This window comes from Trichoplusia ni, chromosome 3 (assembly GCF_003590095.1).
Source record: "Trichoplusia ni isolate ovarian cell line Hi5 chromosome 3, tn1, whole genome shotgun sequence".
In the NCBI taxonomy this organism is placed as follows: Eukaryota; Metazoa; Arthropoda; class Insecta; order Lepidoptera; family Noctuidae; genus Trichoplusia; species Trichoplusia ni.
Window position 1 is genome coordinate 9,520,069 of NC_039480.1, and position 15,590 is coordinate 9,535,658.

A 15,590-nucleotide genomic window follows, 5' to 3' on the forward strand; every position below is an offset into this window, starting at 1 on the left:
GGGACAGTTGCAAAAACACGGTATTGTTAAGGTATTTGAATTAAATTCATTATAAAAACACATTTTTTTATGGTAAGCGTTTTAATATGATAATGCAACTATTTAAGAATTATATAATAATAATTTTACAATAAAATGTCGAAAAATAAACTTTACACGAGAATAAATAAACACGTAGTCGAACAAATTAGTATTTCGTGACATTTCCTTTTGCCTCAATCAGGGCTGCTACACGCCTTGGTATACTTTCTATGCACTTTCTTTTATATTAGGGTTATATTGCCACACATTTATCAGTTTTTCAATTAGTCTTATCTTTGTGGTTATCTTCTCCTTGGCTATTTCTGCCTTGGTGATCTCCCATAGATTTTCTATGGGGTTCATGTCAGGAGAATTACCAGGCCAAGATAAAACTTCGATTTTTTGGTCTGCCAGGAATTTGGTTACGCTCCTGGCTTTATGGCACGGTGCTGAATCGTGCATAAACACGAATTCTTCACCGTCCGGAAACCATTCTTCAAGTGTGCCCAGTAAGCGATTTTGTAAAACTTGCCTGTACTGGTTTTGTTTCATGGTTCCCTGGACGATGTAGAGGCGCCCAACTCCTTTGGCGCTTATTACTGACCACACCATTACTTTAACAGCGTGTTTTACCCTCTCCACAATGCAGTCAGGGTAGTATTTCTCACCTGGGCGTCGCCTTACAAAGCTGCTTTTGTCGGCTTTTTTTTTTTTTTTTCAACTTTCATATGGCGGTGTTCACGAGCCCAAGCAAGACGTTGTTTCTTCATTGCCTCTGTCAAGCTCGGTTTTTTGCGGGTCGATGTCCTGTCAGGCCTTCTTCTGCCAACCTACGCTGTACAGTTCTCTTGGATATAAGAATTCCTGACTCCTGAACCATCTGGGTTAACAATCCAGCACTTTTTTTTCTGTTTTCTAAACAGATATCCCGTATTTTTTGGTCTGTACGTGGGGTTGTGATGCGTTTTCATCCGCAATGGCCTTTTCTTTGAGGAGTTATTGGCTGATCGAGGTCCAAAGAAATTTTTATTTTGTTAACTGCTGACTTAGAAACACCAGCAATATCTGCTATCTGTCTTTGGAAATGACTGGTGCGTTGTAGCAGTGTTTTAAGTTCGCTTTTCTTTTTTGGAGTCAAATCACAACCTCTGCCCATGCTGAAACCAAAAAAACGATATTATTGCAATAATAAGTACTTAAAATAAATTTAATAACCATGAAATGATAATACTTACATAAAAATTAATTTCAGGCACTGAATACCAAATTAACTTTGTTTAAAATATTAAAATTTAACTTTCACTAACACGCGTCTTAAGCAAACTGTAGCACTCGCTTAACTTAAAAATCTGTAGAAAATAATCTTACCATCTAACTTCCTTAAACCACTTATAAAATACGCTATAAATAACAGGCAAACATAAATAAAATATTCCTGCACCACTAACACCACTTAAGGGCTCCCACACATAAACACGATACGACGTCGCGTCGTACAACGATGCGGCGTCGTTTCACGATACGACATTGTGTCGTGGAAATCGACGATGAGCATCGTAAAAAAACACGACATCGTAACGTAATGTGCCACGCACGATACACGGCACGATGCCGTCGATACAGTGAGGTGGTGTTTTAGTTCATTCCGAAAAATGGACCGCACTAGACGCATTCTGCTTCTGCTGATAATAAGAAGACGAAGAAAGAAAAGACAGATACTCAGAAGATATTGGATCCACCCATTTCTTTCAAACATGCATAACGGGAGTCACTTTATAAAGAAGTACAATGCCTTAAAAATAGACCACAACAAGATTTTTGATAACTTTAGAATGAGTGTATCAAGTTTCGAAGAGTTACTTCATCGAATAACGCCACATATAGCAGGAAAATATGGCAGAGGCAGACCACCCATCGAACCTCTTGAGATGCTGGGATTAACTGTAAGGTAAATGAAACAACAACTTTCTCATATTTTTTCATTTCACAAATCAACACTAAACAACAATTTTTGAAAATTAAGTTATTAATAAAGAAAGCTTCACCTCAAACAGATATTAAATCAACTTAAACATAATTTTAAATCAACAAAGATAAATCTTATCCAGATGACGATCCGGATTTGATGATCCAGATGACGTCGAGGGACATTCATAATCAAAGTCTATTACGTCTTCATCTTCATCACATACTTTATTTTCTTTTTCTGGTAATTCCAGAGATTTGTTCAGTGAGTGTAGACTTTTATATTCTTCATAAAGTTCATTGAACTTGCGCAGACTTTCTGTTTTAAGTTGCTTCCCCCTTGCTTGTCAGGTCAAAAGTCTGAGCCTTATGCCTTGGGTCTAAAATTAAAGAAGTACAATAAATGCAGTTGCTCTTCTTGTAATGTTTAAGCATTTTGTCTCGAGCTGCTTGGAAAGCTAGAATGAGCCTTTCATCTACTTCAGATCGATTAGGTTTCTCATACACTTAGAAGGAAAGTCAAAGAGCGATTTGAAGAGCTCCAATTGAATTTCAAGGAACGACTTCAACAATTATCATCTAAAATGTCTTTTACCATTGATGGGTGGACGTGTTGTTAAATCGAGAAAATCGTTAAATTGATATTTGTTATATTAACACTACAGTGCACGCGCCCCTTTTTTTGACATGGATGCTCGCATGCTCTACTATAGTAGAAAACAATAATTGAGATATTTTAAAAATGAGTGGTTTTAAAATGATAAAACTGAATAATGTTTGTCATCTAATTATTATTACACACAATTATTGCAAAAGATTACAGTTTTAATAGAACATACTTAAACTAGAAACAATTTACGAGATCCAGAAAATAATCAACATTTTTGGCATGTTTGAGATCAGCTCAATAAAAAAAAAAACTTCTAATAAGCGATGACTATCTTATTGGTCACCATCCTCGCATTCGATACAGACCACAACTTGGTGATCAGGACAAATCCACCTGGCACATCGCTTACACCACTTTTTCGTGGACCGATTTCGGGCTCGAGAGCACAGGCAACATTTACCTACTCTTCCCATTCTTTGAGGATCATTCCGTGGCACCTCATCTGTATGCCCCAAAAGCCATTTTGTTTTATTTTTTAATTCACGGGGGAGGTACTGTTGATAGATAGATAGATTCTTTGGCTTTGGTAACTCTCTTGATGTAAGCTTCGGCTTCGGTCGCAGGAAGGGCTTCTTCTTCACTGGCGGCTTCTGATTAACATTCGCGTCTGGCGTCGTCGTTGATTGTGTCGCATCCATGGCTACACACCTTTTTACTTCATAGAATATAAAAAGGGTTATCAAAGGTCAGTCTTCTTGCCATGAGGGGTTTTACCAGCTCGTACGAAAGATCGTAAAGAAAATTGCGTCTCACAATCTTTTCCTGGCCTTTGTTTAGTTGGTGGATAATCAAGGCATTTATTCCAGCTATGTTCAAATAATTGAAAAAGAGTGTCAGCGGCCATCTTCGGGAGTTTCGCGAAACGCTGTACTGCTTACACATTTTGTCGAGAATATCAACACCACACTTTGTACGGTTGTAGCAAGTGATTATTTCCGGTTTACGGTCATCCTGGTTTCTGGATCAATAGCATTGTCGTAATGCATAGTTGAAAGTAATGCAACAGCTCTGTTTTGTTTGGGCACATAAGAAACCAATGTGCAGTTGGGCTGGAACCCAAAAACACTGCTCTTCGAGGCTCTGTTCCTCGACTTTTTGAATTCATTGGGTAACTCCGGCCGGTTTGCTATTTTTTCTTGTAAAAACTTAAGAAATATAATGACTAAATGTACAATAATAGTACCTAAGTAATTAGTTTAAAACCATATAAGTAATCAATATTATAATATATACTTACTAGAATGAATTAATATGACATCTACTACCTATCCTTACCATTTTATCCTAATCATAATACTACTTGCGTGATCAGTATAATGTATTCATTTTCATTCTAAGCACTCTGAAACTTATTTATTCTTTGGAACACCTGTAGGTACTCTTAAAATTCGAAATTATTTTGCATGAGTATACCTACGCCCTATGGCGGCAATCAAATAGTGTCAAATGTTATGATTTCGGCGTGGCGGCAACGATTGTTTTAGATTTCAAAAGAAGCCGCCGGCGCGTGTATCATAACCTCCGAAAAGGGGCAAATTTCTTTGAGAAGTAAGTACAAAACCTTTGATGCCGCATTATCAAAGTGCCGATGGTTAAAACATAACTATGCATGCACTCAGTTTAATTTTAATAGATATTTTTTTTTATTCGCTATGTTTATGGTATTAGTTGTAATGCGCATAGGTCCAGTTTTTCATATTCTTTGATACAGTTTTTTGCGCCTCATAGAATTCCTAAGCGTACCTACCTATACACCGAACTGTTACACCTAACTACTCAGTGAAATAGCGCTAAGTCCTAGCTGCAAGACGCAAGAGTCTTGCAGGCTATGTCTTGTTCTTGCTCAAGTCTTGCACGGTCAGTCTTGGTCTTGGTCTTGCTAAAAATACGCGGTCTTGTTCTTGGTCTTGGTCTTGCAAAAACGCAAATACAAGACCAAGACTGCAAGACCAAGACTGAATTTGGGCAACACTATTTTAAAGCTTTCAACCGTTTCGAAAACAAGATGTAGCAAATTTCCAATTAAACCTAAAATATTGTTCGGGACCTGATCTTTGGTTAAAGACTTTTTGATTGAACATTCGCATTCGCGAATAGTGAAATAAATATTTGCAATCGCATTGTATAACGAATGTTGGATGTACTGACATACACTTATGAATTTTGATACATATGGTCAGACGCTGATATTGACGAACGTTTACGAAATTCCGGAAATATTACATACATACGAGTCGAATTGATAACCTCCTTTTTTTGAAGTTAAAAATAACTACATATTAATATGCCTTAAATGCTAGTAATCTTTTCAATTTATTTATAAGTATGTTTGTTTTGGTTACTTCCCTAATGTCATTAGACAATTTATTGTAGATTTGGATGGACATAATTAAGGTGCGTACAGATCATGTAACAAGTTATTTAACTTGTGCTTTATAACACCTTCTCACTATGTAAACTTTGTTATTTAACTTACTTAACTTTGTTATTCAACATTGCAAATAATCAAAATCAAAATCCATTTATTCAAAATAGGCTACAAAGTAGCACTTATTGAATGTCAAAGTTACACAGACAGCTCCCCGTATCACCCACCCTTCACCGCTTCTTAAGTGCTGTAGCTGTGAAGAAGAAACGGCGCAACAAACTCCACAACATAGCACGCTGTCGCTTTTTTTACAAAAATATATTTACACCTAAATTGATTATTAGGAAACGCTGCAAAATAAGACAGTGTTTACAGAGGGTGGGGTATGACTTATTTGATATACTTAATGAACTAACAACCAAGACAGCAGTACGACCAGTCACCACAAGCAGGACCCGTTCACGAGCATGACGCAAGGGTCAGCCATCACCTCAATCGCCATATTAGAGGGAAGGAGGTGATCTGACCCAAGACGCCACCGCAGGCAATGACGACTAAGAGAGCATGACGCAGCTGCTGCCGGTATTAAAAACTACAAAAGAACTAACACCTCAAACGCTGACTTACTGCACTTACTGCTCATTAAATACATACATTTGTTATTACATTTTATTAATAATATAATTATACATGTCAATATGTAAAGAAACATACGCATAATCGTATTAGAAATAAAACCAAACATTTCTATAAAATACACATACCAAGCCTATGTGGATCATTAAAAATTATAAAACTGTCACATACAATCTGTATGTCAATCATGAAATTAAAATAACAGCAACTCCACACAGAATCGCCTTGTGCCTTTCAGAGCGACCAACAATCTTTATCATTGAAATAATCATTTAAGGTGTAGTACGCCTTTTTACAGAGCTTAGTTTTTAATACGGACTTAAATGAATTAAAGGGCAAGTCTAGTATGTCTCGGGGTATTTTATTATACAGGGTGTGGCGTAAATAATGGATAACCCTGTGTCTGTCATTAAGCCTTTCAGTGGACTATATGAAGATAGTTTTTTTTTTATTATATATGCCTGGTTTTAAAAAAAATGGCATAAGTTATGTTTTTCGTAAAATAGGCACTTTCACTAACCAATTTTGATACAGTTGCTACATTTTTTTTAATTTCTGCATTCTGTTTTTCTTGAAATTCAGCTTAAGATTTGTGCTACTGAAACTTATAAAGAACTTATAGTCCCTATTAATAATACAATTTTTGGGGAAAAAAATATGAAATATCAAAATAGTTTTATTGACTATTAAGTTTGTTGACTTTGTACAACGTCTAACGAAAAAAAGTTTTCGAAATGGTATAACAATCATAATATTTCTCACTATTTAGGAAATAAATGGCACTGGTCAAAGAAATGGTCTTTTTCTGAATTAATTACCCAAATTACTCAATACTCAATACTTTATTTGCACTCCACAATGTAAACATTTGGTCTTAACAAAATAAACTTAAGAGTAACAATCGTGGACCCTGTCGGGCACGGCAAAGTCTCCTACTTTGAGGAAAATTACATGTAAGTAATTATTATGTTTACCCGAACAAACTGTCGGGCGCATTTTAAGTTAACCAGTGTGGATGTTAGTCGTTGAAATAAAATAATAAGTTATTTTGTTTCTTTTTATTCTAAAACAGAAAACACCACAGAAATCTAAATAACAAGGTAATAGAAGTGCCAACGCCGCGTGACCTTGTCGCCACACTGGTGTCTTGGACGACACCAGCGCGCGAACTTACGCTCAGTCGCTCGCGGAACGTTGTCACAGCAAGAACCACTAAAAATGGTGTTTTGCGGCGTTTCTCAGGCTGGAAATTCATCTGCATCGTGTAATAACATAAATAAATAGATAACATTTTATCGGTAAGTAAATTATTGCAGTAATATTGATGTTATTGCAAAATTAAATTTCAAAACATAACCTTCATTATAAACCATATGAATATCGCACCATCCTGCAACAATTGCATTCTTTACTACCCATTGCCTCTGCAGTAAGAGATTTACGGAAATGCACCGTTGTAAAAAGAGAAATGTATAACGAAAAATAATATTTTCAATACGATCGTATTTATAGTGGTACGGCCGCACAAAACTGTCGGAAATAGTGATGTGGTTAAGTGCGGACAAATTATCCAAAATGAACATTGTATACGAAAAGTAACAATTTTAATAGTCGTTCGTTTTTGTGAACATATTATTGAATATATTTTTATTTCAGAATCCCGCAGGATGCAAATAAATACAAAAGACAAGTGGATGACTACCACGGGTAAACGAAATTGGTACCCTACAACTTAGGCCGAATATACACTATGAAATTAGTTGCATGCTTGATAACTTGCCGCCCGCCGCCGCCCGCGCCCTTCTCCATTTTTATGGCTCGGACCGCGCTCGCAACTGAATGTTTAAAAAAGTACGCCATGCGCTATAGCATAGCATTGAATAAAACTTGCAATTTAAATTTATCCAAATCTCATAAATACCTATTTTTTCATTATGAACGTTTACTAGTCATTCGATACATGAACTGGGCTGCTTTTGTAAGACGACTAAAAAGTCACCGTATAAACCAAACCTACCTAGGTACCAAGTATTTCCTAATAATATTTTTTTTTGTCAACCGACAATTAGCGATTTTTTTTTTGTAAGTAGGTACATATTATAATGTAATCCATAGAAGAATACAACAAAAAACATTATCACTCATAATTTCGTCTAACGTATTTCGGATCCGTAGTCAATCCCTAGTGTAGTTTACGTAATCACTACAACTAATGCAAAAAAATGCAATGACTGTGTGAGTTAGTGAATCCATACAACGACAAAGTCAACCTTATTGCATTAGACGTACGGCCTAGTGTTGTTTGCTTGGTCTTCTCGACGTTAATGTTTGCGTGATTGCGTAGTTATTAGCTGTGAATGTGTTGAAGCCCCGCCCACCGGCGACATGCGTTTCGATAGATCGCCGCGGTGTATGCCATTTCTATTACCTTGTTATTTAGATTTCTATGGAAAACACCAACATTTTACACAATGGTTACATTTTATACAAAATGTTCGAAATGACCGCCACCTGCGGCTATGCAGGCCCTGCATCGACGGATAAATGATCGCTTTAGGCGTCGGATAAACCCAGACCTCTTAATTTCTTCAGCGGCTTGAAAAATCCGTTGCTTTAATTGTTCTAAGGATGTAATTTCTGTTTTATACACTTTTTATTTTAACATCCCTAGTAAAAAAAATCCAGAGGGTTCATATCAATCACCTTGGTGGCCACAAAATAGGTCCCAATCGACCAATCCACCTCTCTTAAATAGTTAACGAAGTACCTAACACTAGGAAATGCACTTTACGCGAATTTGGTAAACGGGGATGATTACCGCCAGTGTTGCCAGGTCAAGGTTTTACTTTACCCTAGGCTTGGTCTCAATGTACCCTAGAATCTGTATTATTTAAAAAAAATACCCTAAAAAAATATCCTTGTCTTTTCCTTCTTTACAAATAAAACAACTACATTATTTATTCATATTATTATATTATTGGCACATAACAATAAAAGTATCCTCTGCATCACTATCTTTTTTGTCATACATGCTATTATTAATTTTGTCCAACATTGTTTTTGAAGGAGTGAAGTTAACACAAAATTTGTGAAATATGTTTAAATTGTATCTTACAGTCATTATACTCTGTATCATAGGCAGGGATAGCCTATTCCAAAGCTTTGTTTTGACGACTGAGTATAGAGAAAAGGCCCTTTCTACGGCTGCATTAGATATAGGCGCCGACAAAAGAGACAATGCTAATTTAGAGACATTAGGGAATCTTTTATTACCCGCAGCGTCTGTGTCCCCCTGAACCTCAGCCCAAAAATCAGTACAACGCGTCGTATTTTACCAAGATTTGTTTTGCAAATTATTCCATTCCATTTCTACCTCTTGTTTACAACCATATACTTCAGCTCTCACCATGGCTTTAAGGAATGTGATCTGTTTTGGCAACCTTTTCTGTTATTCCCGAACACAAAATAACAAGAAAGGTTTTGCATCTCTCACGTACGTCTTCTATGTCACGTCTGTCTAGTTTCCATAGCGCCTCTTCAACCGTGTAGCCAAAATGCATTGCTGATACATGCATCCAATGCTCCTGAAAATCAAATGATGCATATTCTCCATCCGTAACAGTTTCAAGCTTCCGAGGTATGACAATAATTTGCAGGATATTTTTGAATAGCAAAAACAAGTCTTCTAACAGTTTCGCTGGATCGACATTATCACTTTGAAAAAGGCAATTTACTTTAGTAACTTGTCGTAGATGAACATCTAAGAACGTGAAATATGCATGGTAAGCTCTGCATTTCATGATGTCACACAATTCATACATAGATTTTCCGCCATGAAACATTTGTCTTCAGTCTTAGCCATCATGAAAAGAAGCTTTAATTCCTCCCATTGCTCGAGTAACGTACGTATAGCATGAGAACGTGCTAACCAGCGTGTTCCGCAAAATCCTGGTATTTTTTTAGAAGCTCGACTTTCGTTCATAATTTCGTATAAGTCCCTGTAGGCTTCAAGGCGTTTTGAACTATACGAGAACCAATTGTGGCATTCCCGAATCAAAAATTCCAGTTGACGGGGCATACTTTCCGAAGCCTTCTCTGCACATAAATGCAACGAATGACAGGTACAATTAACGATGATAAAATCCGGTAAGTCTCTTTTCAACAGTGCTGCGACAGAGTGGTGCTCACCAATCATTACATTAGTACCGTCTAGCCCAATTGAATTGGGCTAGACGGTACTTATACGGAATTGGCCCAATTCCTACCAGCATTTCAAGACGTAAGGAGTCCTCTAGTAAAGTATTTTTTATAGTTTCATAGATGGTTGTTGCATCGCATTTAGATATTTTTATGTATCTGTAAAATGTTGTAATGATTTCTTGCTTAATTATTGAAAAATACCGTATCATTAGGCACAGAATTTTATCTGTTGATATGTCCGTAGTTTTATGTACAATAAGTGAATATGCAGCATCACCAACATCTGTTATCATTTCTTGCATCATTACTGGACTAAGAACGTTTTTTATTAGCATGCTGCATTTAGTTCTGTTTATTTTTAACCCTTGGCATGCCTGGTGGGCAAAAGTTACACGCTATGCCTGGTGGGTCTCTCAGACCCCGATTTCAAAATAGCATTTTATTATGTAAGGTGATTTAATGATTCAAGACGCATGCTTAACACGTTCACTGTCCAATGACTCCAAATGGAGTCACATTTGTACCAAACTCACATGTCCATGACTCCAGTTGGAGTCATAATTCAAAAGTAAATTTGATGTTTTTTATTTGACGGGACGTATGAATGAGAGGAAAAAGATTCTCATGGACGTATGGTTGGATAACAAGGCTACCGAAAATTTAAAAGAGCCGCCGTAAAATGTTGCCAGTTTCCCATATATGAAGAGGGTAAAATAAAACTTTTTTTTTTTGTAGGCATTGTTGTTTATTTATTTAAATCAATGTAATGTATTATAACATGGACGGCAGAGTGCTGTTTTACACTTGGGGCACCACGTTACCACTTTAGAAGCCTTTGTACCCGCAAGTTTTGAAGTTTGTCCCTCTGAAATGAGCTTATTGTAGCAGCCTTTGCATCTTTTTTTATTCGTCTTACGACCTAGTTCCTGGGTCATATTTTCGAAGGTGTGTTTGTTGACAGGCAATGACTGCGGACGTCCAACAGATGTTTGGTTTTCGTCTCTTACCTCTAGCAGATTTTTTATTATTATTTCATGTGCCGATAGTATGGAAAGCTTCTTTTGTCCCGAGTTCCTCTGCAGTTCATTGAAAATAAGGCACGAGTTTACCACCGCAATTGACAGCAAGTCTACCGCAATTTTTTTATACCAAATTAACGATTTTCTTGTAGGATTATTGTAGCTACTCAACTGATCTGACACATCGATACCTTTTTTCCCTCTATTATACTCTAAAACCATTTCAGGTTTGAGTACTGGTGTTCGCCCGCTACTCATTTTCATTTCTTTTCCATGGCATGTAGAAAGAAGTAAAACGTCACGTTTATCGTGCCATTTTAGCACAGTAATATTGCCTTTCTGCATAGCTGCAATCTCTCCTTTCTTCAATTTACTCCCAGTAACAAGTTGCGGAAGGCCTCTTCGCTTTTTATTCACTGTACCTAGCAAATCAGTATGACGGCTCTTCAAAAAACTTGCTAGAGGTACACTGGTGTAAAAATTATCAGTTACTATCAACCTACCCTCATCTAGCAGGTTTTCAGCAAGACGTGCGACTATACTTCCAGATAAATCCAAATCGTGGACTCTTCCGCTCAGACCGCAATAAATTTCATATTCCCATACAAAACCATCAATTGAACATAGTTTGTAAATTTTAATGCCATATTTGTGGGCTTTAGATGGTATGTATTGCCGAAAGGTAAGACGTCCGCGAAAGTGCACCATTGATTCATCGACCACAATAACACGTCCTGGTGTGTATATTGCATGGCCGTTTTTCATAATCAGGTCAACAAGTGGCTTTATTTTATAAAGCCTGTCATCGTCATTCCTTGGAGCCTCATTATCAGCAAAATGCCAACATTTTAGTAAAATGCTGTAGCGATTATAGGATAAATTTATATTGTGCATGAGCGGATGGAAATATAAAGGGGTTTTCTTCCAATAACTCTCAATTGTGGGTAGTTTGACAATTCCAGTGAACAGCACCATTCCTAAGAATTTTAACATTTCATGTTCTGTTACGTCAGTCCATCTTTTTATGCGACTATATTCTCCTGAAGCTCTCGATTTTAGACGCCTACCGTAAATATTCGTCTGTTCCACCATTAGTTTTATAACTTTATCATCCACAATTTGGCGGAATATAGTGAATACATCTGTTTATGTCAAAGTGAATAAATTGTCGAGAGAGGTAATCGCAACCTGTAAAATTTTCTGAGGGTAGGTCATCTACTTGAAACGACCATTGAGTTTCTACTCGGGGATCATTTAGGGATATATTTGCATGAATGGGCACATTAGATTGCTGTTCTTCTTGGCGTAGCTCCTCCTCCTGAATATAGTCCCTTATATCGTCGATAGTTTCATAAATAATAATTGGTGCAGACTCACGTTCAAAAACCAGCGCATCTTCGTCCTCGGAACACGATTGGTCACTGTTTTCAAGTAGACGGATTATGTCAGTAGTACGAATGTTCTGAGCAGCCATTATGTAAACAAAGATCCTTTTTTATTTGAACTTTTTGTTCAAATTTTTTTACTGGTACAAGCGTAGAGTTTTATTTTACCGGTATGACATTTCACAGCTGATATTGACATTTCATACCACAGAATATATAAAAATAAATGATGATTGACTTACAATGACTCCGTAAGGAGTCACACTATTTTTAGTTCACACGTCCATGACTCCTTAGGGAGTCACACAATTTTTAGTTCACACGTCCATGACTCCTTAGGGAGTCATGTTTTTTTTTCAGGTATTTTCCTGTAAATACATTTTTTTAGGACGTATTAGTATAAATGTAATCCCTTATAATGATTATTGTCAAGTTAGAGCGAGTTTGTAGGTGGACGTACGAATATTTTTTATAACTTTGTACTGGGACAGTGAACGTGAGGGGAAAAAAGAGATAGTAAAAAAAATCACATTAGAAATTAATCAACTTTATTAAAATATTTGAAATTCCACTTTAACTCACATTTTTAAGCAACATTTCGTGACTATAACTTTGTTAACATATAATTAGTATCAAAAGTAATGAGATCATAATCAGACTTTAATCCAGTGTAAGGCACTATCATATACTTAATCTAAATAACAAAATAACTAGTCTTCATCACTTGCATTTACACTCTGTAAAGCTTTGGTTTTGTAACACTTTGCGCACTGAAAAAATCGAGTCGTCAAGACAAATGTGACAACTACATGTCTCACAAATGTACTGGGTTTTCCGATATTTTTTCGCGGGACAAACGTGGCATCTTCGCTTTATTCCAGGAGTTGATTTTTTCAACGGTGGGCAACCTTGATCACCTGTGCGTTCGGCTATTCTTTTACGAAGATCAGTGGAAAGGCGAATATTCGAGTTTCTTGATTGCAAATGTGGTTCAAGAAGCGCTAAAGCCACACCCTTTATGAAACTTCTTCGATTGCTCTTATCTTCTGGAATGTTAAGTATTTGGATAACTTTGCCATTGATTGCAGCAGTATTTAGCATCCAAAAAAACAAAGTCAGTGGCCATCTTCTTGAGTTGCGCGACACATCATAAGAACGTATGAGTTTATCGACATTGTCTACGCCGCTCTTTGTCCGATTGTAACGGAAACTTATGATCACAGGTTTCTGCTTTGCGCCTGTAGCTTCGTCAATTTCCATTTGGTGATGGAGAGATGACAGCAGAAAAACATTTTTCGGGGTTTCGGAACATAAGATACTAAAGTCAAATCTTGTTGAAATCCAAACATTGACGAATTCTCTTCGCGCTTCCCGGCTTTGAACTTTTCAGGTATACAGGTTTCGTTGGATTTCATTGTACCAACTGCCGTAAGTTTATGATGATTTAGCAAATATTCATAAGTAGGATGACTTGTGAACCAATTATCCATTGTCACATTGCGTCCTGATCGGGCAATTGGTGTCACAAGACGATCAACTACATCATGTGGCTTGTAACTGACTTTACAGTCTCCTTGGGGCTGATCATCTGCGTAAATTTCTAAATTCAAGGAGTAATATGTAGAAGCATCTACAAGCGCAAATATTTTAATACCATATTTGGCAGGTTTACTCGGTAAGTATTGACGGAATTTGCAACGTCCTCGAAATGCCACCAGTTCTTCGTCAATCGTTAGATTCTCAAAAGGCGTATAATGCAATTGGCAATTAGCAACAAAATCTACAAACAGTTTACGAAATGGTGCCAATCTATCTTGTGCTTATCTTTCTTCACGAGAATTGGCATCGTCGAATCTCAGATGATTGACGATGAACGAAAATCTTAGACTCATTGTCATTGGAAAAAGAGCAATGCCTGAGCCATCATTGGACCACAGATCTTTTAAGTTTTGTCTAGCCGATTTATAAAGCCCTGCCAAAAAAATAAGACCAATTGTGGCACGTAGTTCTATCATAGAAACATCACAATATGAATATTCATTAGAAGCATTTGAATTCTCTCTAGTTTTTTTTATCCTTGTATTGATATGACACAAAATATAAGACAACATTGAATCATTTATAAAGAGTTCAAAACATTCTAATGGAGTCTTTGCATTTTTTGCTTGACCATTTACTCCTGGAGTGCCCGTCAATATATTTTCACTACGTGTTCGTACATTAGGTCTACGTGGATTTTTAAACCATATTGTTCCATCTTTACCTCTGTAAGTTTCTTCTGTAGGCACAGTAGCAAGGATGGACAGAGGCACCTCCATTTCAGAATCCGAAGAGGTGGAGCCTGCATCATTTTCTTCCTCCTCCGAAACAGCTTCTTCATCCTCTAGAGCAACGTCAAACTCTTCTCCACTTGAATCAATTGCAACTAAGTCTTCCTCATCCAACTCTTGGAATAATAATCCGGCTATATCCTTGTCTGTTATTTGTTTATTCATGATTAAGCTGAAAAAAAAAATAGAATAATGTAATGCACAAACTAATATTATTTAAATATTATATGGTGCGTAATCCTAACACCAAAGGTATTACTGATGATAAAGTCGGATACGCTTCTCCTGATAAAATAGAAGTATTTTTTTCAAATAGCAACAAAACAGCGTCTTGCACCAAAAGCCATTCATTAGAATTTAAATTGTTTGGAGGCGAGTCCAGAAGTGGTATAGTGGCGGATAGAGGAATTTTTAATTTTAAAAGCCGTTCCAGCATATAAAATGTACTGTTCCGCCTTGTGCGAACGTCTTGTTTCGCTTTAACATTTCTAGATTCATTTGTTTCTGCATATCTTTTAGAGTGTAACTTGATTTGGTGCTGTGCTTGAAATGGGTAACTATAGTCCGGAATTTATTTAGTAAGTCGAAAAGAGGCTTGTTATGATCTTCTACGTCTCTATCTTTGGTCTCAATACAATCTTTTAAGGTGTGTCCAAACACGGCGTGCAAGGTGCGCGGCAGCTACGCGCGGCATTCGCGGGACACAAATTTGCCGCGCGCCTAAAGTAACCGTCATGAGAAGCTATAAATTTTGTAAACAAGTGTTCAGGAGTTCACAACATTTGGACCAACAAAAAAAATGAATTTGTTTAAGATTTAATAAATTATTAAGTAACAAATATTAATTAACATAAATATTATTTAAGAATAATTATTCGTCAGATTCAGATGTTTCCATTTCTGTGTCAGAATCAGTGACATGTATCACGAAGCTGTCTACAGTTTTATCAATCATCTCATCGATTTTGGAATAAAAATTATCTTCTTCCTTGATAA